Raw genomic sequence first — 25,321 nt, forward strand, 5'->3', positions numbered from 1 at the left:
AGAAAATAATACAACCGTTTTAGTCAGGATAAGTAATGTCAGCTGCTGAGATGAACAGTGACTTCCCACAACTGTTGATTACTCACATTTGACTCCAGCGTAGTTGGCCAATGACAGTAGAAAGGGAGTAGTTGTCTGGGGATCCATCTGCCTTCATTCTAGTGGCTCCGTCACTACTAGGGCCTCAGAGGCATTGGCTGTGTTCTCAATATCTGGCCAAGGGGTGAGTGAAGAGAGAGTTTCACGGCCCAAGCAGGAGGCTTGAGGAGGCAGGCCATTTGCCACAGGCCAACTCCATTCCTTGGCCTCACTTCACTGCGAGGGGCTGGGAAATATTGTTTAGTTTTGTGCCCAGGAGGGCTTGGCAAGCACATGCCAGTGTTTCTGCCAGATTATCGTTTCAATATTTGAGGAAAATGTGATGGAGCTTGAAATAGGATTAGTATTTAAAATCGACTGCATAAATTGTGAAAGGGATTCTCTTTATATCGTAACAGGGCAAAATTTACATTTTTTTGACAAGAAAGTAAAAATAATCAAAACTCATGAATTTCAGAGACCCACTATTACCATGTCAGCTTATCCCCCTTCGTTCCTTCATCTCTCTCCCTCCCACTTAGGCTGCTACCCTGAGATGTCGAGGTCAGCTCAGAGACAGGGAGCAACTGAGCTGGCAGCAGAGAGGGGCCTGGGGGTAGTGAAAATGACTGTCTCCAAGGTCCAGACACTGAGCTAACCCATAACATCTTTTTTTTACGTAAAGGACACAGCTGAGATATCACCAGAGCCCACAGTCTTGAAATGTTTCATGTCCGCTTCCTGTCAAAAGCCCAAATGAAATGGTCGTTTCCTTCTAATCATTTAGTCTCCTTGGTTAGTCCTTTTCCTAACTTGGTTGTACACAAGCATCATCCGGAATGCTGTGGTGGAAAGACTCTAAGAAGACCCACCCCCACAGTGATCCCTTCTCCTGGTTTTCTCACCATTGTGTAAGCCCCTCCCTTGAGTGTGCGTGGGACCTGTGACTTGCTTCTAACCAATCGAATATGGCAAAGGTAATGGGATGTCACCTCAGTGATAACATTACTAAGATTGTAATCCCTGCCTTTGTAGTGGACTCTCTCTTTTGCTGGCTTTGATAGGGCAAACTGCCATGTTGGAGAGGTCTGTCTGAAAAGGAACTGAGGGCAGCCTCCAACCAACAGCCAGCAAGGAACCTAGACCCTCAGTCCAGAAGCCCTTAAGTAACTGAATTTTGCTGACCACCTGGGTGAGCTTGGAAGTGGATCCTTCCCCAGTCAAACTTTCAGATGAGGCCCCATCCCCAGCTGGTGAATCGACTGCAGCCTTAGGAGGCCCTGAAGTAGTGGAACCAGCTGAGGCATGCCTAGATTTCTAACCCACGGAAACTGGGCAATGTAAATGTCTGTTGTTTTGATCTGCTAAATTCTGTAGTAATTTGTTTGCAATAATGACAACTACTATAGATGCTTGTTAAAAATACAGAGTCCCAGGTCCTAGCCACAAAGTCTGTTTAGCAATACTGGAGGACTTGGGAATCTGAATTTTTCATCATCATCTCAGATTCTGATGTGCCTGGTTTAGAAATCACTCCAAATTCTCTAGTCTTGATTCTTATACCTAGTCAGCCTCAGCAGAAAGTTATATAACTCAGCCATATTATTTTTACTTCCAGCAGAAGTGAGCTAAAAGTTATATTTTAATGATTTTTCTCTTGATCCATTATAAAAACAATCTGTATTCATTTTCTATTGCCGCTGTAACAAATTACCATAAGTTTAGTGGTTTGAAAAAAAACAGAAATTTATTATCTTACAATTTTGTGGTTAGAAGTCTGAAAATAGATCTCACTAGGCTAAAATCAAGGTTTCAGCAGGGCTAGCTCTTTCTGAAGTTTTCTGAGGAGAATCTGTTTCCTTGCCTTTTCCAGCTTTTAGAGTCCGCCTGCATTCTTTGGGTCCTGGGCTCTTCCCAGCAATGGTACCACTGAGACCTCTTCTGCTATCATCACATCTCCTTCTCTGACTATGCCCCTCCTACTTCTTTCTTTCCCATATAAGGACCCTTGTGATTACATTGGGTCCGCAGCAATAATGTGAGAGAACCTCTCCATCTCAAGACCCTTAACTTGATAATGTCTCCAAAGTCCCTTTTACCGTGTAAGGTAACATTCACAGGTCTAGGGATTAGGACATGAACATCTTTGGGAGGCCATTATTCTGTCTACCACAAGATCCATTGAATCAAATATCTATGGCTTGATGCTGGTGAAATGGTTGTCTCTTTCTGTATGTCACATGAGCTGTGTAATTTGTCTCGTTTCCCTTTCTTCCTTGGCTACCAGGGTCTTAGAGCTAATAATTGTGTTCAGTTGTAATAACTGTGCTGACTTGCTTTCTAATCCAACTGCTTCCTTTTGTTCATTATTTTGTTCTTACTCTTTTATCCTTAACAGTTCTATTTTGTCTGTGTCATTTATTATAAGTTGATTTTGAAACATAACTAGAGTATACGAATCCCCATATTTAAGCTTAACCCCTGGATCCCCTGATTCGTAATCTCTTACCCTCCAAAGCCACCAGCCACTGAAACATTTTCTCACTCGGTAGTTGGACTTTCTCCTATATCTTACTCCACCTCTTCTTCTTTGTCCTTCCCAAAGCCATCCCTGGCTCTCCAAGCCACTTACCAATCTAACTGTCGATTTCCCCCAGGGGACTGTGGGTAAGTAGTTCACCCTCCACCCATTACGTAGATTCTGTTAAGGCCCTTTATGCTGTGATGGATGAACTAGCTCCTGAACCCTTGGTCAGTCTGCCCGTGGAAGAAAGATATCCTGAGCTGATCTCAAATACACTGGGCTCATTAAAGTACTTGAACAAATTGCCCTAGTAACTCCCATTAATAGCCACACACCTCAGGGAGACCAATAATCTTATCCATATGTTACAAGAGGAAATATTCAGTCAAGGAAAGCGAAGAGAACTATAGATTCTATTTCTTTGCGAAAATTATCTTGGTTTCAGAGTTTTAGATGACTTAGATGGATGAATCCCAATCCCGGTTTTCCATTTCATCAGTACACCCCAATTATTGTTAGAAGTGGTTTGACAAAATAATTTTGTTAGCCTAATTAAAATATAGATTTCAGATACCATATTTTGGAATGGTCAAAAGAGCAGAGAATGTAGTGCAAACTTTAGAAACATGATGATTAAAGAGTCTGCCAAAATGTTTTAAACTTAAGTGTATATGTTCAGCTTAACAAAGTTTTATAAAATGAACACCTATAGAGTCACTCTCTCCTTAAGACCAAATTCTGTCCATGCCTCAAAGACCAGATTAGATGCCCTTCAGCAAAGACTTGCAGAAGCCTCTATTTGTAGTCTTTTTCTCATTGAATTTTAGAAACATATTAGTTGGATTCTTATGTCACATACATCTGTATTATGTGTATATGTGTATGCGTGAGAGCAGATTGTTCACACAGTAAATTCCTGAATCATCCTTTGATCTTCCGCAACACTGAGTGTCACTGTTTAACTATAACTTGAATATAGTTCATCAGAGAAGGAACGAGTGAATTAATGAGGCAGTGAGAGAATGAGGCCGTGGAGGTCACTTACACCAGGGGTCGAGTTAACGGTGGTCACCCAGCCCGGAGTAGAATAGTCAAATCCACCATGTTTTGGAAATTAGACAAGGGTCAGTAAGCTGGGTCAGCCAGGGCAGCTGTGGAGAAACAGTTCAGTCTTGACTTTAAGCTGAAGCTGATCTCTTCTCTGTCCACCTCCTGGGATTATGTGTCCTGGGGGCCCTTAAACAATGGTCAGGGTTAAAAGGGAGTCATATATTTTTAAATGCATCCTCTTTCTGTTTAAGGAGGGATAGGATGGAAGAGTTACCTTGAAAGAGTAAGGCATACACTGCTGCCACTGTATCTACGTTTGTATCATGTATAAATGTATGTTACTCTTCTCAGAAGGCTTCACGGATATGTTCTTGATTCAAGCACAGGAGGAACATTAATTTTGGTCCTGCATTCAAAGCTGTTGACCATGGAAGCCAGTCTCCAGGGGCGTTAAGCAAATGACTAAATGTTTATAATAAGGCACTTGGTCTTATTGATCTCATTTCATCCTCAGAGAAACCCTAAAAGGTAGAAATTGTTCTCTCTCCCTTTTTACAGATGATGGGATCAAAGAGCCTCAAAGAGTTTTAATGGCATACCCAAGGTCATCTGTCTGCTTCCTAGTTGAATGTCTGTGTTCTACTCAGCTGTGGTATATGGAGGAGTCTGGTGCGTTATGAAAATGCAGACTCTGGGCTTTTGATTCAGAGAAAGTGATCCAAGTTATTCTAATTATGGTCTTGTTTATGATTAAAGTTTAGAATGAAGTATTGATATACCAGTTATATATTCTTAAAAATGTGGCATAATTTATTTTAGATGATAATGATTGAGTACCTACTGTGTGCAAGCCACTGGGTTAGTGGGCAGGGTACCCCGTAAAGTTGTCTTTTCCTCATCTTTTAGATGGGAAATAGGATAGTACTGTCTCTGCTTCCAGAAACCAAATCTCTTTGGTCGGGTGTTTTTTTTTTTTTTTTTTTTTTTTTTTACTTTCTGTGGTCTGAATCAGCTGGGGCCCTGGCTCTTAATATTTAAAGAAAAACTTATTAAATAAAAAAAATCCCATTTTTTTCCCCTCAAAAGCCTACTTTTTATATATCAAATGAGCTTTGCTTTTCAGATTATTATGATCTGCTAGGACTTTACTAACTTGATTTTGCAAAACAATTGACTTATGTGTTCTAAGCTGTATCTGAAAGCAGTGTGCACAGAAAAAGTGTGTTGCCACCTGGTATGCAGAAGAGTAGTAGGTAGAAGGCATAGGGGAGGGAAACATACGGGAATCCCAAAATATTGTCTTGCATTTATTACATATTGGGTTGGCCAAAAAGTTTGTTCGGGTTTTTCCACACCATCTTACGGGAAAACCCGAGTGAACTTTTTGGCCAACCCAATAGTATTATAGTTTATTATTACAATAGATATATATTATGCATTTTATCATATGAGATAAATCCCGCTAATCTTCCTCACCTTCTTAGTTGGTCACGCCAGGTTGAAGCCTGGATGTTTTACTATAAAATCCGTTCGTTCATTTTTTTTTTATAGGTATGTAGGTACATAGAGATAGAAATAATTAGTGGTTCTTACCTAAGAGAGATTCTGCCCCACCTCCACCCCAGAATAGCTGGCGATAGCTGGACACATATTTGGTTGTCACAGTGCATAGGACAGCTCCCTCCCCATACACACACATACACACACACACAAAGAATTGTCTGATCCAAAATGTCAGTAGTGCTGAGGTTGAGAAACTTTGAGATAGATAGATAGGTAGGTAGATAGATAGGTAGTTAGACAGACAGATAGATAGATACAAAGATAGCTAGCTAGATAGGTAGATACATAGGAAGAAAGCTAGATATATACTAAGTGCCACGTACTGTGCTCAGCAGAGAGTAACCAGGACATCCCTTACTGACAGCAAGTTTAATGTAAAGTCATTATGTGTCTTCATCCCTCAAAATCCAGCCTTGTTTTCATTATTGGGAAAAATGAAGTTTGGCCTCTCCCAGGATTTATTGCTTTTCTAATCAGCATTTTTTTAGGAGTAAAACCACCAAAACATGCATTTCTAAGTGAAGTTAATTTTCTGTACAGAATACATAGTTCCTAGCACTGATAACGAATTTAGCAGACTTAATCAGATTCAGATTTGGTATGCTGTTTAAGGGGAAAAAGAAAACAAATGGAAGCGGGCACTTTAGAACTTTGGCTCTCACTGAAGAGTTTATGTAATTTGCCGAATTAAAGTTTAAATCCAAGCTCACAAGAACTTCACATTTATGATATAAAATTAATTCAAGCTGAAATATGCAGTCCCCTGAGATGTCTTCCCAGGTCTATCTCCCTCTTCTCCCGTTTTCAACATGGCAACCATTACCAAAAATCTCAATCGGTTTGTAGGTAGAGATTTCTTCCGTGTAATATGTACGTGGATTCTCCGATCAAGCTCAGTAAAAGATTTGGTGACCTAGGTGTGAGTATCCCATCCACGAAATACATGGTTGGCTGTTAATATCTCACACTTAACCTGGTCCGGACTGTCCTCACTTATTGTTAATACTGTTTCAAGTCCTTTTTAGAAAATACCATAGAAAGTGTAAATGAGTGCACACCGGTCAGCAGAAATTCTTAGCCTGCATTAATTCAGATTAACTGTGGGGGGGGGGGTAAAGGATCGGGGAAACCCCTGTGAAATACTGGGACAACTCTTCTAAGAGAACCCCAAAGACTTCATATGTGCAACCATAAAAACAGAACCTAGCTTTAGGGATTTTTTTTTACTATCTTGTTTTGCTTCCCGTCATATATATTCCCAAGTAGACCAGGAACTAGATTGATTTCTAAATAGAAGTGCTTATTAGGACTAAGTGAAATACCAATTCTAAATGTAGCCCTGGTGGCATTGGGACACTAGAGAGGTGGCATTCTCAGAGAGCAACTCTTTGGCAAATGACAGCTTTCAGTGTTGAAAGTTTGGTGATCAGTCTCTCCGAGGTTCCTGAAAAACTTGGTAAACCGAAGCTATTCGTTGACACACCTACAAAACCTTCAGAACCACATAGGAAAAAAATATACCTGACGTTGCGAAGATTCTCTGTATGCTAATATGTTTCCAAACTATGTCAGATCTCTGAGTTCTTTTAAAGAATGATCCTTTTCTCTGATCCCTGTAGCTTAAGAGAATAGCGGGGAGCCGCATAACAAGGCCGTGGAGCTCTAACACCCTCCTGGAGCCCACCCGTCTATTTCTCTATCTGTCTGTTGCTCTTTGTATGTCCCTCCCTGCCTCTGGTCTCTGTCCTTCTTCGATGGATCTTTTCTCAATCTTGTTTTTCCTTCTCTGGCCACAGTGTAAAATGAATGTGGTATGTTGTTTTGTTGTTCTTGTTTTGTTCTGTTTTTAAATAACTTTGGGGGGAATAATTTTAGGTTAACAAGTTTCAAAATAAGTACAGAGAGCTCCTTTATACTCTTTACCTAGTTTTCCCTAATGTTAATATCTTACGTTACCATGACACTTCTGTCAAAACTAAGAAACCAGCACCAGTATATTACTATTAACTAAACTACAGGTTTTATTCGGATTTCTCTAGTTTTTTCACAAATGTCTTCTTTCTGTATTTAGTCATCGTGTCTCTTTAGGCTCCCCTGGGCTGTGAGTTTCTCTGTCTTTCCTTTTCCAAACCTTCCCAGTTTTGAGGAGTACTGGTCAGGTATTTTATAGAATGTCACTCATTTTAGCTGCCACAGTCTGAATGTTTGTGTCTCCCCAAAATGCATATGTTGAAATCCTAATCTGCAATGTGATGGTGTAATTCTCATGATTGGAATTTGTACCCTTTATAAAAGAGACCCCACAGAGTTCCCTAGCCCCTTCCGCCAGGTGAGGATACAAGAAGTCTGCAGCTCAGAAGAGGGTGCTCACCTGACCATGCTGGCAGCCTCATCTTAGACTTCAAGCCCACAGAACTGTGAGAAATAAATTTCGGTTGTTTCTAAGCCCCCCACCCTGTGGTATCCTGTTACAGCAGCCCAGATGCACTAAGACATTAGGTTTATCTCTTGTTTTGCTCATGATTAGACTGGGGTCATGATTTGGGGAAGGATACCAAGGAGGTGAAGTACCCTTTTCATCACATCGTAACATTGCTGTCAGCATCACTTATCACTGGTAATGTGTTCTTGTTGATTTCTAATGCCACTAAATGCACATTGCTTTTAATGCAAAAACAAGAAAATGCAATATTTTATACGTTTCACTATAACATAACTTTTGAAACTCTTCCCACCTTTAGTTAGATTGCTGTTATCTACCCCCAAATGTGAACGTGTGTCTGACACATAGTATTTAATCAATGTTACTTGGTAAGTGAACGAAAACCTCTATATCTGTCTCCAGCCTCATCTATACCATAGGTCAGGGTCCCCGGGTGGGGAAAAAGAGATATCTCAGGCAGCCTAGATACTAGCCACTCCGTAGTGCAACCGCTCTTATCGATTTGGGTTTTAAAGAGTTAATTAAAAATAACTTCGGAAAGCTGTGATACATTTTCGTCCTCCTAAAAGGATGTTCGAAGTTTTCTTTTGATTCTGATATTCAACTGCGGTGTTGTAAACAGTGCTAATGTAGTGAGAGCTAAGCAGGTAGGAGTTAAGAGATACAGACCTTGGGAAAATGGGGGGGGCAGTTTAGAATTATTATTGTACAGTTGCTTATTTTCATTGCTTTTTGAGGATTTTCCCTCCTGCATGGTGTTTTGCCATCTCGTTAAAAGAGCAACTGTCAAAGACATCATCCTGAAACACCTGCCTGGCGAAATGGAAAGAGGCAGGCTTATAAGAGCTCTGGCTTCATTTTCTCTGTGGCTTGATCGAGTTTTCATGCTTTACCCAAATTGACAGACGCAACTGCAAGTAAAGTGAACTGTTTAAAAATTCAGCTTGCTTGATTTCGCGGACCACGCATTCCCTCCAAGCTAAGTTTAAGAGGCCAGAATGATTGCTAGCCTTTGCTGGTGCCACTGGTGGCACTGGTGGCGTGGGGATCGTTGAATGAAGGAGCCGGGTTCTCCTGTACCAGGGCCTATGGGAAAACGATCTGCCACCGTGGGGAGGTGAGGGGGCAGGCTGATCCGAGGAAATAAGAGTTTCTCTTATTTCCTATTCTTTTCTGTATGGGTGGTTAATAATTTTAAACTGTCTTGGCATTTCGCGAGTTATTCAAAGACCCCAAATCCTGGCGGGTGGGGAGGTTTGTGGGAGTGAGGTGGGTGGGAGAATCTGTCATTCTCGTTTTCTGTTTTGAGAGTAAACAATCTTGACTGAAAAGAAAGTGCAAAACACCTTCTCTCCCCCATCGACCATGGGCCCAAAATTCAGACGATGAGTCCGTGAGGGAAATAATGAACAATTTTCTAGCCTTTGTTCCTCTTCGGGTTCAAAAAAATATTACGAAAACCATGGGTGACAGAAAGGGCTTTTACAGGGACTTAGACACCTAAAAATCACTTTCAAATAGAATTTCAAAAAAGAAACTCCCGGGACATTTCATATACTACAGCGAATTGGGTGTTTGGGTACTTGGACACTGAATTGCAAAGGAAAGGTTTCTTAAGATAAGCGTTTGTGTTTCCAATTTCCCCCACTTGGCTCTTTATGATAACAGCTTTCATAAATAGCATAGCAGTTGAAACATTTATTATTGGAACAGAAATGCAATTACATGCAGATGTTGTCCTGTGATTCATTGCTTTGTGCTACACACATTTGCAAGCTGGAGGAAGAACAAGCAGGTCATCAAGTAAATGCTCTCGGCTGAGCTCCACCTACTCTCCTGACTTGAGTTATCTCATCTCTTCTGTAAGTGTTGCCACGATCTAGTCCTCCGTGGCCCTTCTTGGCAGCCTGTTTCATTGTGCAATTACTCCAACTACCGTCAAGAATGTCTTTTCATCCAACATAAACGTTCTTTACTTAATCCAAACCTGGTTCTTTCTCCAACATTCCTGTTCCAAGGCAGATAAAAAGACCACCCCATTTATTATTATTATTTTTTCGTTTGTCATCGTTTTTGCCTTTTGGTAATGTCACATAGTGATCAGAGCTATGAAGGTGATAAAATAGGGCAATTGACATGGAACCACTGCATGTGGGATGGGTGGTGATGTCCTTTCGGGGTGTCATTTATCATGGATGGCCTCTTCCTGGAGAAAACTTTTGCATAAATTCTGAGGCTTTAGGGGTTAGCCGTGAAGATGCCAGGTGTATGTTTCCTATTGCTGCTGTAACAAATTATCATAAGCTTAGTGGCTTAAAACAGCCCAAATTATTTTTGTACTGGTCTTTAGGTCAGAAGTCCAACACAGGTCTCACTGGGCTAAAATTAAGGTGTCTCCAGGGCTGCGTCCCTTCTGGATACTCTAGGGGAGAATCTGCGCTCAGCTTCTAGAGCTCAGGCTCAGTAGTTGTGGCGCACAGGCTTAGTTGCTCCGCGGCATGTGGGATCTTCCCTGACCAGGGCTCGAACCCGCGTCCCCTGCATTGGCAGACAGACTCTTGACCACTGCGCCACCAGGGAAGTCCCCTGCTAGAGGTTTCAAGCAGAGGATGGCATGATCTGATGTATATTTTTAAAAGATGGTTTGGGATGCTCTGTGAAGCATAGACTGTGGAGAGGCAAGGGCAGAAGTAGGGAGAGCAATTAAGAAGCAATTATGGGGAATTCCCCGGAGGTCCAGTGGTTAGGAGTCGGCGCTTTCACCGCCGTGGGCCCGGGTTCAATCCCTGGTCGGGGAACTAAAATCCCACTAAAAGAAAAAGCAGCTACAGTGATCTAGTTCAGAGTTTCTCAACCAGGGGCAGTTTTGCACCCCAGCCCAGCACCCGGGGAACATTTGGCAATGTCTGAAGACACTTTGGGTTGTCGCGCCTTGGAGTTAAGGGGAGAGAGAGTGCCACTGCCATCCATTGGGAAGATGCCAGAGATGCTGCCGAGCATCCTGCAATGCCCAGGGCAGCCCCCAGCACTAAGAATGATCCCGCCCTATAGTGCAGAGGCTGAGAGACTGGAAGGGTCAGAGGCGGTAGAAAGAAGTCGTCAGAATCGGGATCAGGGGCGTTTGGACACACAGTCACCCATAACTAGGCTTTAGCTTTCAGGGCTCGATCACAGGAGGGGTAGGCCATGGGGCTGGCTGCAAAGCAGACTAGCTTGGAGAGGGAGGGGGTGCGGGGCGCTTGGGGGAGGGAAGAGAGGTGATAGTTAGAGTGCTGGGCTTTCCTCCAGGCACCCAGAAAGACACGCCGCAGGGCTTTCATTGCATTCCGTATTGGCTCTCTTTTCCGAGTTCCTATGCATTCGGTGTTTATCATGGTCTAGAATTGTAAACCCAGGGAACCCGGGTCCTATTTTCTTCTCCATCATCACTAGCTTGGTGACAGTAGACAACTGAGTTAACCTCTCCTTGTCTCCATTTTCACCTGTGTCTAATTAAGACAACATCTGCTTTATCAACCTCAGCTAGTTACAAAGAACTTGGGAAAAAATTAAAGGGGCTATATGCGTACATTCTGCTTTGCAAATTTTTTTCCCTTTAATTTCATTTTTGTGATCCTTCTTTTCGAGGTTTATTATAGTTTTTACCAGTCATATTTTTATATCTAAAAGACAATATAATTGATAAATATTTAACAAATTGAGAAGGTAAACTATATTTTGGATTTTATTTCCACGACCTTCTCAAGAATTACGTGGTCCAATTCTTTTTGAATATTTAATAAGGAGACCAGTATAGTAACATTTTTGGCTAATTTAATTGTATTTATTTCACCAGTTTCTTCACTAGCACCTGTGTGGAAAGCAGTATTAAACGAACTAGGCCAAAATAGTGTCCCTCTCGCCTTCTGGGCACTTGCAGTAAATGTGAGTCCCTTGCCATTCTGGGACAGCTCTGATAATGTAGAGAGTAGGGGTCTGCAAAGCATAGCCCAGGGTTGGCTGCCCGGGTTTGTAAAGCAAGTTTTACTGGGACACAGTCACGCCCATTCATTTACATATCATCTGTGGCCGTTTTGGACCACAGTAGCAGAATCGAGTAGTTGCAGCAGAGAAGCTTATGGCTGGCAAAGTTGAAAATATTTACTATCCCGCTCCTCGCAGAAACAGTTCGCTCACTCCTGACCTAGGGCACTTAGTCTTTTGGAAATTTCTGCTTTTGCTTCTGAATTTGCTCCGATTTCTTATTTCTGAAAATGTGGATCCCCAGTGAAGTAGTATTCTGAGAACACCTATTTTCCACTGCTTACATGGCTAATACCACCATACCAAAGGCTTTACAAGTAAAAGTGCTAAGCTGCCAGCATATGTTCAACTTATAGGCTAGTATTAGCTCAATATGGTTTTTCTACCATCCATTTTGTAGACGTTTCATTCCAATCTTCTATTTATCACTGTTGAACTCAAGCTTCTTTCTTAACGTCTTTTTCCCCCAACTCTTCAAGGTCGTTTTGAATTATAATACAATCCTCTGAGGTGTTAGCTATCCAATTTGGCACCATCTGCAAATTAAATCAACTTGCCTTTTATTTCACCACTCAAGTAACTGATAGAAATATTAAGAAGAGCCTGCCTCAGGACATCCTTTTCAAATGTCACTCTTTCCCTCAAGGTTCAGCCAGAACCACTGATAATCTGTGAGTCCACCTTTAAACTCCCAGTCTTCTAGAAATTGGATCTGGTCAGTGATTTCCAAACTTCAAACGCCAGTCATTATGCCATAGGGGTCGTGAATGTGTCTACTGAATGGATCCTTTCCTCCAGCCAGGTGATTTGCCATGGCTGTCATGTCTTCGTTCGTCATGTAGTCTGGTTCTCCTGTCTTTCTCTGAAGTTAAGCAGGGCCAGAGGACTTGCTCTGGCCAATGAAAGGTGGGCGGAAGTTTGTGTCCTTTACGGAGTGAAGTTTTGAAAGGCACTTCATGATTCACCAAGTCCCTGTTTCCTGTGTCAGCAGCCGTGGAAGTACATGTTGAAAGGAACCTTCATCAGCTTGGGTTCCTGAGTGACTTTGGATAGGAGAACCCTCCCTAGTGATCTGCATAAGTGTGCAGCGTGAGTGAGAGGTACACCTTTGTTGCTGTAAGCTACTGAGATCTGGGGGTTGCTTGTTACCAGAGCATCACCTCACCCATTGTGCCTGATACAGCTCTTGAGCACCATAACATTTTTCTAGAAATCTCCAGTAAAGCTAGGGACCGTTCTGTTTCTATACATCCTTTTCTGTGTGTATCCCTCAGAGAACCTTATCCATTGGGCACACCAATTAAATGTTTAGTGCGTAGAAGTGAATTAATAATAGATTAATAGATGGATAGCTGGCTGACATATTTAGGGAAACTTTTATATGCTTTTCCATCCCATTCATATATACAGAGCTAATGATAAAATAACTCCATGTGCATCCAGCTTCCTAAGTATCTTCGAGGTGTTTTTCAGTTGAACATGCTGGTCCCCCTCAACTGTGAGATAAAAGGACATTGTCGTTATGATGGCGGCATTTGGCTCAGCCCAGGTCTAACAAGTGTAATCATGGTAAGGCCAGCCTCTGGTCAGTAAGAGTAACTTGCACTAACTATAGTGAGAGCACTAGCTTGGACATTTGCCTATTAGTATTTCTGTACTGAGGTGGAACTTCAATTAAACATGTTTGCGTTATACGAAATTTAGGGAAACATTAGAGTTTCACATTCCATAATATAGACGTGCACAGGCTGTTCTTCAAGATTGTTAGCTTCGTGAAGGGGAGACATGCCTCACTTGCTCATGGTTGTATTCCTAGAACCTAGCAGAATGCCCGGACCATAGAGGCATCAATAAATACGTGGAAGGATTTTTCAAAAATCGCTTTCGGTACTTTCCGTCATCTGTGAGACACGCACCCATTTTTATTTCCATTTTGGAGGTGAGGCTTAGACACATTATAAGTAACTCATGCAAGGTCACACAACCAAGAGACGGAACCAGAATGGAAGCATCTTCTGCCTCTAAGGCATTTGCTCTTTCTTGGATAGTGTGGTACCCTCAGGGTTCAGTAGAAAGAGCGAACATTCTGGGGTCTGATGGACCGAGATTTGAATTATAGCTCAACTACTCATTAGTTATATGTCATTGGGAATTTCTCAAATCTGTCCCCTGATGTTTTCTTTAAACCACAATGATATTTTCTGCCCTTCAAATCGGTCTTGTATTTTATTTAGTTTCCCATAAGTGCTATTTTTTTGGCGTGGTGTAATTATTCAGCTGTAAGTACTCTCTCATTGGGGTCCTCTATGGTTAGGTTGATTTCATGCTGCTTCCGCGACCCAGTCTTTCCCAAACCATTTCTTGAGGCATCCAAAATGCATTTAGCAGAGGGTTATATTCCCTCTTTGAAACAGGCTACTTTCAGATCCAAATTTCGTTTTGACCTTCCAATTCAATAATTATAGCCTAAGACATTTTATGTTTAAAGCCCAAATGATTGTTTGCTTAGAATTGTAAGAACAAATTTGGAGGCCAGCTTAAGGCACTTAAAGGTTTAGCCTGCCCTGGAAAAAAATGCATTCTTTGTCTTGCATCGACATGTTAATAAAGTCTAAAGTTCCTGCACAAACAGAACTTGCTTCTGCGGGAATTACGAGAACCTAAAAGCTGCGGGATCATAAATGGGCTATATTAGTGAAAGCTATTTACCTAGCATGGCACACAGAGTTTTATTTAAGATTAATGAAAACCCAATAAGTAGAAAACACTAATATTCCTTCCAGTGGGGCAGTCAAGATGAGTCTTAACTTGATATAATAGAAATGTGTGTACTCTGAACAGAAGAACGTGTGCAATATTTGCAAAGTTATATTTTCATAATATTTTTTAACCCAAATTTGTATTCAATAGAAATACACTTAATATCTCATTTTAGGATCATTCTGGAGTCATGTAAAGGCAGTCATTTTAGCAGTAACTTATGACTTTATGAAGAGTATTTTAATCAGTTTGTGTATTGCCTGTAAACTCTCTGGACATGTGATTCCTAAAACTTATATTTGAACATGGAAAACTGCCATTTTAATGTTCTTCTGTCTCTTCAAGTTGACTTGATTTTCGCAAATTCTCTTGGAAGCCAATTCTAGCAGATCTGGGATTTTGGATCTGCCACAAGTGGATCCCGAGATTTTGGACCAGTCACTTTATCTCTGTGAGTCAATTTTGTTATCGTGAAAAGGAGGTAATAACACGCACTTCCTGTGGAGATATGAAGAGAAATTGTATGGAAAAGTCTTTACCCAGTGGAAAATGCAATCAAAGAGTAGTTACTCTTCCTGCCCCGTGTTTTTTGCACTCTCCTGCTCTTAGCAGAAACCCTTCATCATTGGCTTGTGTTGGTGCTGGCTTCGGTAGTGTGTAAACATTCGTTCTCTCCCCTTTCCCAAGCAGAGACCTAAAACGCAACACGGAGCTATTTTTGCTAAGAATGGCGTTACTCAAGGAGCAGTCAACCAGTGGATGAAATAGGAACAAATGATTCATTTTAAGATAAGTTTTATTTAGCAGGCAGTCTTCACTTCCAACACTCAGGTGCTAAGTCTTGAGTCTGTACTTCATATTGAGACTTCAGTGGAATTGGTTAGACTTGAAAAGAATTATTGCTTTCCTCCATGGTAGATAAATGTAGGGGGGAGAGCCAATTATTAGACAATTGATGTGTTACACACTTACGTTTAAAAACTGTTTTGAGCCTAGAGTTAGACCTTCCACAGAGTACTTTTAAAGATACATTTTCTTATCTTCTGAAGTCTAGGAGGTTGTTTAAAATTTTTTCCAGGTAATTATGCAAATTCACAAGTCTTAGATTTCTTTCCTGAAACCATCAAATAACACTTCAATATGTGGGCTCAGGAGGGTTATTTCGGGGAATAAATAGATGTCATTATGTGTCATTTCGCCCATCAAAAAAAAAAAACAGTAGCAATTACTGCATTGTAAAAGGAGTAAACTCAAAATGATCTCATTGCATTATCTACTAAAGGCCTGGGAAAGTTGAATAACTATTAGTTACTCTGCTCAAACAAGGCACTGGAGTCTCACTTGACAGAGGTTTGTTCGTGTTCTTTTCCCATCACATGTTCTATTTGCTTCTTTGAAAAATAATTTCAAGACAAGTTATATCCTATGCTTCGATTTTTCTCCCTACAGTGCCTTTATATAATATAAGGTCGGTCATAGCTCATGATATAAAATACTAGCTGTTGACTCACACTAGAAGAGCCAATTTTACAGACTGCCGGGATAAAGATGATTTTAATTAAATCGCACAAATCCCTTTGTACTGCAAGCAAACCATACGCAGACTGGCTGACTCTGAGCCATTCTGGCGTGTGTAGAGTTAACCAGGTTACCGGGCTTCCTAGTTAACTTCTTTCACCAGGAATGCAATTCGTGTTTACCTATATAAGGAAACCTGTTAGGCTGACCTGAGTTTGGCGGATTTTTGCGCTGACTGGGAGGCGTGGAAGCACACAGCCCGGAGAGGGGGAGTGATTCCGAGCTGGACAGAGCAAGCTTCCTGAACGCCCCAGTCATTCAGCTGATCCGAGGCAGCCTGCTTGGAGGACCTACAGGTTTGCCTCTTCCAGATCACAGTTGAGGAACAAAAACCCCGTCCTAGGAAAAATGGGGAAGCCGGTGAGTTTTACCGATCTCTCTCTGCTTGCTTCTGCTAAGGGGCACACCTCATTGCTCTCACCCAGGAAGCAAAGGGAGAGGCGTCGCTCAGCCGCTAACTCCACAGCTCCTTCCTGAACAAACACAATGCTTCGCGAATACCTCCAGACAACTTTTCCTGCCTGTTTTGTACCCCAAGAATCCACAGAGGCAGTGATTTTCGCTCCTTAGACATTCCAGAGAGTGTTTTTTTTACTAGCCAAGAGTTTCTCTCCCACCGCGATGAGCAAACTTTCTCATCTTTGTTGCACTCTGAAAGAGTGGAAATGAGCCCTGGGGTGCTTTGCGAGAAGGCTGAGTTCCCCAAGGAAGTAATAGTAAATCTAAGTGGGGTTCTTAAAACCACAGGCAGTGTGATAGTCTGCAGAAGTGCAATTTGTCACTAAAAAGGCAGTCTGAAGGTATCATTTTTCATTCATGCGGCAGCAAAATCCTTGCATCCTGCACACGTAATAAAGGACACCTTCTGAGACACTGAGGAAAGAAAGAAGCCGAGCGGGGCTCTTTGTTCTAGACAATGTAAAGAAGCCCACTCTTGTATTTTGACAAGTAGCGTGTGTCTATTTATACATAAGGCAAGAACGATGAATAAAGTCTTTATGTCAAAGGCATTGCAGTCGATTGAGTTAAATTTTGGCTCTATTCTATATGTAGACAAAAATTGAAATCTGAATGTAATTAAACATGGAAATGTGAAAGTGTTTAACAGACTTGCAGGGGAATTTTAGTAATACTCGGGAATGGTCAATTATCAGAGGCAACTGAGTGAGAAAAGAAAAAGCTATTGCAGCTGAGTTCTGGGGCGTAGGTAAAACTTTTGAAAAGAAAATCGATTTTGTTTTTTAATAGTACAGCCATCCAAAGTGATTTTTGAATTGGGTACAAATTTTTATTTTTTTATGGCAAGGTGGTTTTATTAATTGAGTGAGCTTGTTTGAACGATTTGATTATTCATCTCGCAGAGAAATATTGTTGTTTTCTGTCACAGCGACTTAATCCTAAGGGTTTGGGGAGCAGGCAAGTGGCACAAGGACCCAATTTCCAATCTCTCATATTAAGAAATTATTTTTTTAATTAATTTCAAGAAAAGTAATCAGCGCAAACAAGCAGATTTGAGAGAATGGCCACTTCTTTAAAAATTGCAAGTCATAGTCTATTCCCTAGTGAGGCTATTGGTTTAATACAGGGATTGGCAACTGCATATTCATAAAAACAAAAGCTATGGCCAATTTTATGTAGCGCTCTCGACTTGCAAAAGCCTTACTGTTTGCTTGCGGTAACACAGTTTAAATGAAACCTGCTCACCTCAGTGGGAATAAAACCGAGAAAAGCAGTGTGTGTAATACAGTAGATGTCTTAGTAAATAAAATTAATAACACAAGCGACAGAACTGAGAAGACTAATGCAAATGTTTTAAAGCTTGTTATCTCCTAGGTGCTGCTCAGAAAAACAGGAGTCTTGATACTGTATTGCTTTTGATGGGAATTAGGAACCCAGGAGACACAAAACACTATTTTAAAATACACGGTTAATAACAGATGTTTACACCGGGTTGTCTCACCCTGCCGAAGAGATGGCCCCAAGCCAAATCAACTAGCACGTCTGCCGTTTTTTCTGTGAGCTGATATGTACGCAGTTATTATACACTGATTACATCAACAGCCAAAGGAATATATAACCAGAAAGGTAGATAAGTCTCCTAGGGCGAGGAGCGCTGGGGGTGAGCTTGGGGTTTGGGGAATCTCCTGTTTAGAGTTCTCCTTGCCAGTGTCTTATGAATTACTGTCAGTGACTGGGAGCCCTGACTCCTGAATCTACTTACCTTCGGCTGCCCGGCAGCTCATTTGGGGGCAGTAATAGTGATTATTGTATTTAACACTCTGCCATTAATAGAGTTCCAGGCAGATTCCTTCTTGAAGATTAAAGTTATTTCAGTGTGAGAACTAATCCTGCAGTGAAAGGCAGGTAGGATGTGGTGGTGTTGCATTAGCTGTTTTCGAGTCACTGGTGCTGCGTGCTTGTGTGGACATTGGAACCATTCGGCAGCCTCCTTAGGTCTGTGAGACGTTAGTAAGTGTCCTGGTGAAGGAGGATGAAAAGTCCTGGGGGCGGAAAAAGAGAGTAACGGAGCATCGGCGCGGTCCTTTGCTAATGTGTGTTGTGACTCCCTGAAAAAGTGCAGCGGATGAAGTATGGTTTGCTGCACATTTCCCTGATGGCTCCATTTTTGCCTGATCATCCCGAGGAACATTCTCTAAGGCAAAGCTTCCCAACAGATGGGCCAAAGAGTGCTGGGAGATGATCAGTGGGTTGCAGACATGCCCAAGACTTAATCCCTCTTTGGCATCTGGGTCATCTGGCTGTGCCTGGGCTGGCCGTATCCCCCTGAAGTCTATCCGTGGACCACATAGCTTCCTCAGTTTGCCCCAGTATGTTGTACAGATAGGGTCAATTTCTATATCTGTCATGATGTGTAAAAGCTAGGAAACCGTCTTTGACAATCCAGGCCCAGAATACGGATAGAGCCAGTCAAACTTCAACTACACTGTGTTAACCCAAGCCTTGGGGCTCAATGTGATGAAAAATACCCTAATTTCTATCATCTTTCATGCTACGGTGGGGATGTCAAGGTCCTCTGTATGTCATCCAGTTTTCCCCCTTTATTCTATAAAGAATTTAGATAAGTATTTGTGCGTGTGTTGCTGTCGTTGTCGCTGTTGTTCTATTCTTAAAGATCTCCTGGAAAGCTGATGGCAAAGTGTTTCCTCCCGGGATCCTTTCTAACGTTTTGTTATCATTTATGCTTCCCTTTCTCAGACTGCTATCACAGTGTGTTCGGCTGAGCTCCTCCTGCCGCCAGTGTGGCCTAGTCCAGAGGCAATGACATAAAAGAACCTGGTTTCAAAGGTTATTTATCAATTGTAAATTCTTTCCTTAGACCCTGTACCAAATCTGTGCACAGCATTCCTATCCCTGGCGAACTTTCTCTGCCTACCATTTGACATCAGTCACCTTTTCAAAAACATTTTGTGTTATTAATTCCTGTTACATTCATTCAGCGAATCTTTATTGAGTGCCTTTTGAAGTCCTATGCTAAGTACTCGGGAGGAAAAGCGGGTATACAAGAGACAGATGAACTTAAACCAAATCTTCGTGCAACTGATAGCATTTCCGCAAAGAGAAGTCTCATTGCCTGCACGGTGTGCAGCATTTGAAGTATGATTTGCTACAAACTTACTCGACCACTCACTTTTATGGCTGATCGTCCTGAGGGGCGCTGTTGAAGTCAGAGCTTTCCAACTTGTGGGCAGAAAACAGGTTAACACACAGGTCAAGATGTTCATGCTTTCAGTGACCAGATGATTTCCAGGTCAGAACGTGTCCGGTAGATGCCCTGCAGAGCGTCTCTAAATGACAGGGAGCTGGATGATACCTATTTATATTTTGCTAGTGTATTCTTCAAGGCCACATTTTCTTGGGTTGTCAGGGGTTCCCAGGGCGTCACATTAAGAAGAGAGCTTTCCAGAGTACTAGGTCACTGGAGAGCTTTTATACTGGCTTTTAACCACTGGAAATTACTAATTGTCCAGTGACAATGCTTATGAGGCTGGCAAGAGCACCTGCTGTTACTTCTAGGGCTGTAGATGAGAGGCTTAGAATCAGGGACTGTGAATCAATAACTGGTTTGCGCCAGCAGGATTTTCGAAGTATCTAGGACACTGGCGAAACCAATTTAAAATATATTTATATTTGAAGAATGCTTGGCTGGCGAGGTGATAGATACTAGACTAGGACTTCTAGTTAAATGTAAAAGTACATTTCCATTTTTTAATTAATTGCTTGCAATCACATGTAAGGGAATCTTCTGTGAGTGAAGCTTTCGGAGAAATTGAGTTACTTTACGTAGTATTGCCCAGGGTTCAGTTAATTTTGTTTTTTATTTAAAAGGAAAATGGAGGGCTTCCCTGGTGGCGCAGTGGTTGAGAGTCCGCCTGCCGATGCTGGGGACACGCGTTCGTGCGCCCGCGGTCCGGGAAGATCCCACATGCTGCGGAGCGGCTGGGCCCGTGAGCCATGGTCGCTGAGCCTGCGCGTCCGGAGCCTGTGCTCCGCAACGGGAGAGGCCACAGCAGTGAGAGGCCCGTGTACCGCAAAAAAAAAAAAAAAAAAAAAAGGAAAATGGAAATGGATAGCAGTGCTTTGTGGAATATAGCATTCTGAGGTATGCTGGGTGCTTAATAGCTGGATCTGCATAGAGATTGGCTCCAACTGCGCACTCTCTTGTGAGTTGCTCTTCACTTGTCTAAACTTGAGACAGACGTGAAATTAAGCAGAACCTCCTCAATTTGACAGTTTCAGTTTTAACACGTGACAGAATTGGAATTTTGGTCAAAGAGCTCGAGCCAGGAAATACTGCATTATTTATAGCTATTGTTCTGCAACAGAGGCCTTGGTTATTTAAACCAGAATTATTTCCCCCTCCCCCATGAGTATCTAATTGTGCAGCTATTTCGATCTGTACTGACAGAGTCATCATGTATTGCCTTGGGGAACAAAACAGTACATAAACTACTAGAGAACAGATAACAAGTTTATTCGAACTGATATACTTGGCTTAAAGCTAAGAAACAAAAGAATATAGCGTGTTTCCCAAGTTTCTTCCAAAGTAGTGGATGGTGGCTTTGGCTAAGTCATCTTAAACTTCTCTGGGATTCAATTTCCTCATGTATCACTGGAGACATAAATACACAATTCACTGGACAGTTATGAGTATTGAAAGCACCTAGCACAATGCTGGGCAGGAGGCCAGTCAATAAGTATTAGTTGGATCTGAAATGTGTCGGGGTGGATGAGGCATCCTCGAGTAAACAGTTAAGGGCTGGGGACTTCCCTGGTGGTCCAGTGGTTAAGACTCCGAGCTCCCAACGCAGGGGGCCCCGGTTTGATCCCTGGTCAGGGGACTAGATCCCGCATGCTGCAACGAAAGATCCCACGTGCGGGAAAAAAAAAAAGGCAATTAAGGGGTTGAAGAAGTAGAAGACGAACACTGGTGTCCCATATGTCATTTTGCCCACTCGGTGATTTCAAATATGCTTTTCAGTGAAGCGTGATATACTTTCTAATGTCCTGTACCAGGTCCTCTTTTCTAATGTGTGTTACCTGTTTGTCCCCTGTAGGTTTTGTGTTTGAGACCCTTGTTCTAAAGGCTTCGGTAGCAATCTATGTTGTCTCAGACAAAGTTTCCCCCTTTTAAGGTGTTTTCCCCAAAGTAACACGTTTTATAAGCAAAACTTGTTTTACTAACAATAAGTAGAATTCTCCCTGGCTTCAGTTCATAGCAGTGGTTATGCAGGGGTCTTGAGGATGGACTTCTCTAAGGTGTTATGCCCCCAAGGTTATCCTCAGATCCCACTCTCTTTCTCCCACTCCCCACACATCACATCCCACCCGAGTGGAATATAACATTTAATCTGATGTCGCTCCTATGATGTGGACGGGATGTGTCCTGTGGGCTGATGTGCCCTGCCCAAAGTTCACTCCTGGCTAAGGCAAGTGGGGACCATATGGTGTTGGTTTGATGAGGAAACAGGGCAGGTGTATGAGTCAGCTTAGGCTGCTATAACAAAACAGCACAGACTGGGTGGTCAAATCCCAGACATTCATTTCTCAGAGTTCTGGAGGCTTGTAGATAGCCGTCTTCTCACTGTGTCCTCACATGATGGAGAGAGAGCAGTCTCTCTGTCTTCCTCTTCTTATACAGGCACTAATCCCACCATGGCGATCCAGCCTTCATGACCTCATCTAACCCTAGTTACCTCCCAAAGGCCCCATCTCCAATATCACCGCACTGGGGGTTCAGGCTTCAGCATATGAACTTGGTGGTGGGGGGGGGCACAATTCAGTCCACAGAGGTGGCTTTATCAAAACGTAGATCAAGTGACTCTCTATTTCTGACTTTTTTCATTGAACTTGAGATAACCTCTATTGTAAGATACAGCATTAAGAAAGAAAAACCATTCTTCCATTTAGACCCTAACAGTGTTTTCTTAGCATTGAAACATTTTATGCTACTTTTATTGAAAGAATTCTTCTAGGCTTATTTAGAGCAATGTTTTACAAAAATCATGTATTCCTCCTTTGCATACGTAAAATGGAAAATATAGTCAGGGTAAACTTTGTAAGATTCCAACTTTGCTAAATCACTTTTCATTTGGAGTTGTCACGTGTATGCTTTTCTGCACGATGCCATCATGTTCTGTGCCAAAATACAGCATTTCTTTTTTTTTTTTTCCTTTTTTCTTTTTTTTTTTGCGGTACGTGGGCCTCTCACTGCTGTGGCTTCTCCCGTCGCAGAGCACAGGCTCTGGACGCGCAGGCCCAGTGGCCATGACTCACAGGCCCAGCCGCTCCGCGGCATGTGGGATCTTCCCGGACCGGGGCACGGACCCGCGTTCCCTGCATTGGCAGGCGGACTCTCAACCACTGCGCCACCAGGGAAGCCCCACTGCATTTCTTTTTAAAGAGCTTCTCTGCTATCTCTGAGTCTCTACCAAAAGGCAACAACCAGAACTATGTTCCTTCCTCAAATGGTCCTACCTGGGAATGCAGTTATCCCTTCATACCCCCAGGAATATCCACCAAGCGACTACACTTGTCAGTGCACTCATTCTTCAGCCTTTCTGACACATTTCCACAAATGTGTTAAGAACCAGCACTCTTGGTGGGTTCCATTGATCTCCTAGGTGCCTGTCCAGACGCCTTTCCTCTAGTCCCACCTGAGCCCTAAGACGATCTCCTTCTGGCCTGGGGGAAACCCTTCCTCCTTTTCATTTCTTTGAGAGGCTTTGCCAGGCATGTGACTTCTCTTCTCCTAATGTGGGGGGCTTGTTTCAAATAATGCCTAGAACTCAATAGAAGTGACAAAAATATGAACTTCTAGGACCAAGAAGGTTCATGGGTGGGCAGTGACAATTGTATCGTGACTGCCCCCTGGGCAGCAGCAAGTGTAAGATACATCCCAATGTCAGCCTTGTTAAACTGGAAAGCATTTCCCCCGAGAACTCAGGAAATAGAGTGTATCTCCCCCATCCCACAGGGATGCCTAAAATCTCAGCATTATAGAATGATTTAATTGTCTTTTAAGGTGTCAAGAGTGTTTTAGTAGAAATTAATGGCTCTAGAAAGAGCATCAATTGTAGTTGCCGTATTTACTGCTCTGGCGGGGGTTTCTTTCCCATTAAGATGAAGTAAGAAAGCAAGAGCCTGTGACGATGGGACAAGGAATGGGATAGGGATGAGGATATGGGAACGGAAAGAGAGCAGGAAAAGAGAAAAAAAGGAGAAGCTCAACATTCATTCAACGATATTTATCAAATTCCTGCTTTGAACCAGGCATCACCCTACATGCGTTGATGGCGTATCATGCAAACAAGAGTAAAAGTCTGCCTAGAATAAAAACCATATAGTTATATGTTGCCATGAGATTGTACTGGGAGGACTTAGATAATCAAGGGAAGTCAGAGAAAGCTTCCCCAAGAAAGGGGTGCTTCAACTGAGAGGTAGTAGGAAGGGATGTGAGTCAGTGTTTGGAGGGGTAGGAAATGGCCGGACTGTATCAGGGAGTTTTCAACAAGGGATGACATTTGTCTTTCAGAAACACCACATTGGCAGCATCCGGGAGACTAGATCGGAGGACATCAGAGTGAATGTGGGTGAGCCTAAAAGAGGAGTCCAGGGAAAGATGATGTCTACTTATACTAATATCCTGGAGGTAGAGAGGAAGAGAAGTGGGTGGATTTCAGTTATATTTCACAGGTGAAATAGACAGCAGTGGGTAGTGAATGGGACATGAGCGATGATGAGGGACCAGGAAGCGGCAAGGCAGACTCCCAGGAATTTGGTCCTCCTAACTAGAGGAATAGTGGTGTCATTAATGATGTAGGGAACAACGAAAGTTGACCTGGTTTGACAGTAGAGAGAGGAATCGTTTGTAGCCTGATGGAGTGGAAGATGCGCCAGCTTTGGGGCCGAAAGGCTTGGCGTGGGTTCAAGTCCTCGCTCATCCATTTACTAGCTTTGTGATGCTAAGTTTCTCTGAACCTCAGTTCTCCCATCTTTAAAATGAGGGGAATTCCCTGGAGGTCCAGTGGTTAGGACTCCCTGCTTCCACTTCGGGGGACACAGGTTCGATCCTTGGTCGGGGAACTAAGATCCTGCAAGCCGTGCAGCATGGCCAAAAAAGAAAAAAAGAAGATGAGGCCGTAAGCATCCACCTCACAGGGTTGTTGGGACAATCAAGATAACTTCAGATATGGTCGAAGGTCCTACCTACATGAGTTCCTATTATTATTCCAAAATTGACCAGCAATGAAGCCTAGAGGAAGAGTGGCTATTTTCAAGAACTTCCGAGGGGGTGGGGTGGGGTGTGAGAGTTTTGGCAGCTGAGGTCTCAACACTCTGTAAGTTTACCTTAGTGAAGTTTCGCCTTGTTGATAATGTACAGGGCAGCTATTGGCTTCAGTTGGCCAGTGAATTCGTTCTATTTCGTTCCAACCCCCTCTCCTCCTCTCTCTCAGCCTGGATTAAGGGATCCCATATAGGAATAAGCTACATTGCTTTTCTCAGCTGAGATCCCTTATCACTTGTAAGAGGACTATAGGATTTAGGAAAATGTAACCCGAGAGTTTGCACTAACAGGTGATCACAGTCGATTAACTACATACTCCCTGTAGGGTTCGGGTGAAGGCTTTCCCATTCTGTTTTTCTAGCAGCAGTTTAGCGAGAGCATTTTATACGACATATGTAATTCCGCTGCCCTTGAGTGACCTCAGCGAATTCCATTCTGGCTTCCAAATATTCCCTCATTAAAGGGAGCCATTAGACAGTGAAAGCTGCAGCCATCG

At 42.5% G+C, this 25,321-nt stretch overlaps 1 protein-coding gene across 2 annotated transcripts in view; it reads left to right on the forward strand.

Annotated features, from left to right (window-relative positions):
• The window catches only part of MID1 (midline 1), a 636,259-nt gene that overhangs the window by 233,300 nt on the left and 377,638 nt on the right, over window positions 1-25,321 (forward strand). Inside the window, exon 1 of one of the 2 annotated variants that reach the window (XM_067724016.1) lies at window positions 16,217-16,379. The exons of the other annotated variant lie outside the window; for it this stretch is intronic. The gene's annotated coding sequence lies outside the window, so the exon portion shown is untranslated. Of the gene's footprint in view, window positions 1-16,216; window positions 16,380-25,321 lie in introns of those variants that run through there. 2 annotated transcript variants of the gene reach the window in all.

The sequence above is a fragment of the Pseudorca crassidens genome, chromosome X (genome assembly GCF_039906515.1).
Source record: "Pseudorca crassidens isolate mPseCra1 chromosome X, mPseCra1.hap1, whole genome shotgun sequence".
Classification (NCBI taxonomy): Eukaryota; Metazoa; Chordata; class Mammalia; order Artiodactyla; family Delphinidae; genus Pseudorca; species Pseudorca crassidens.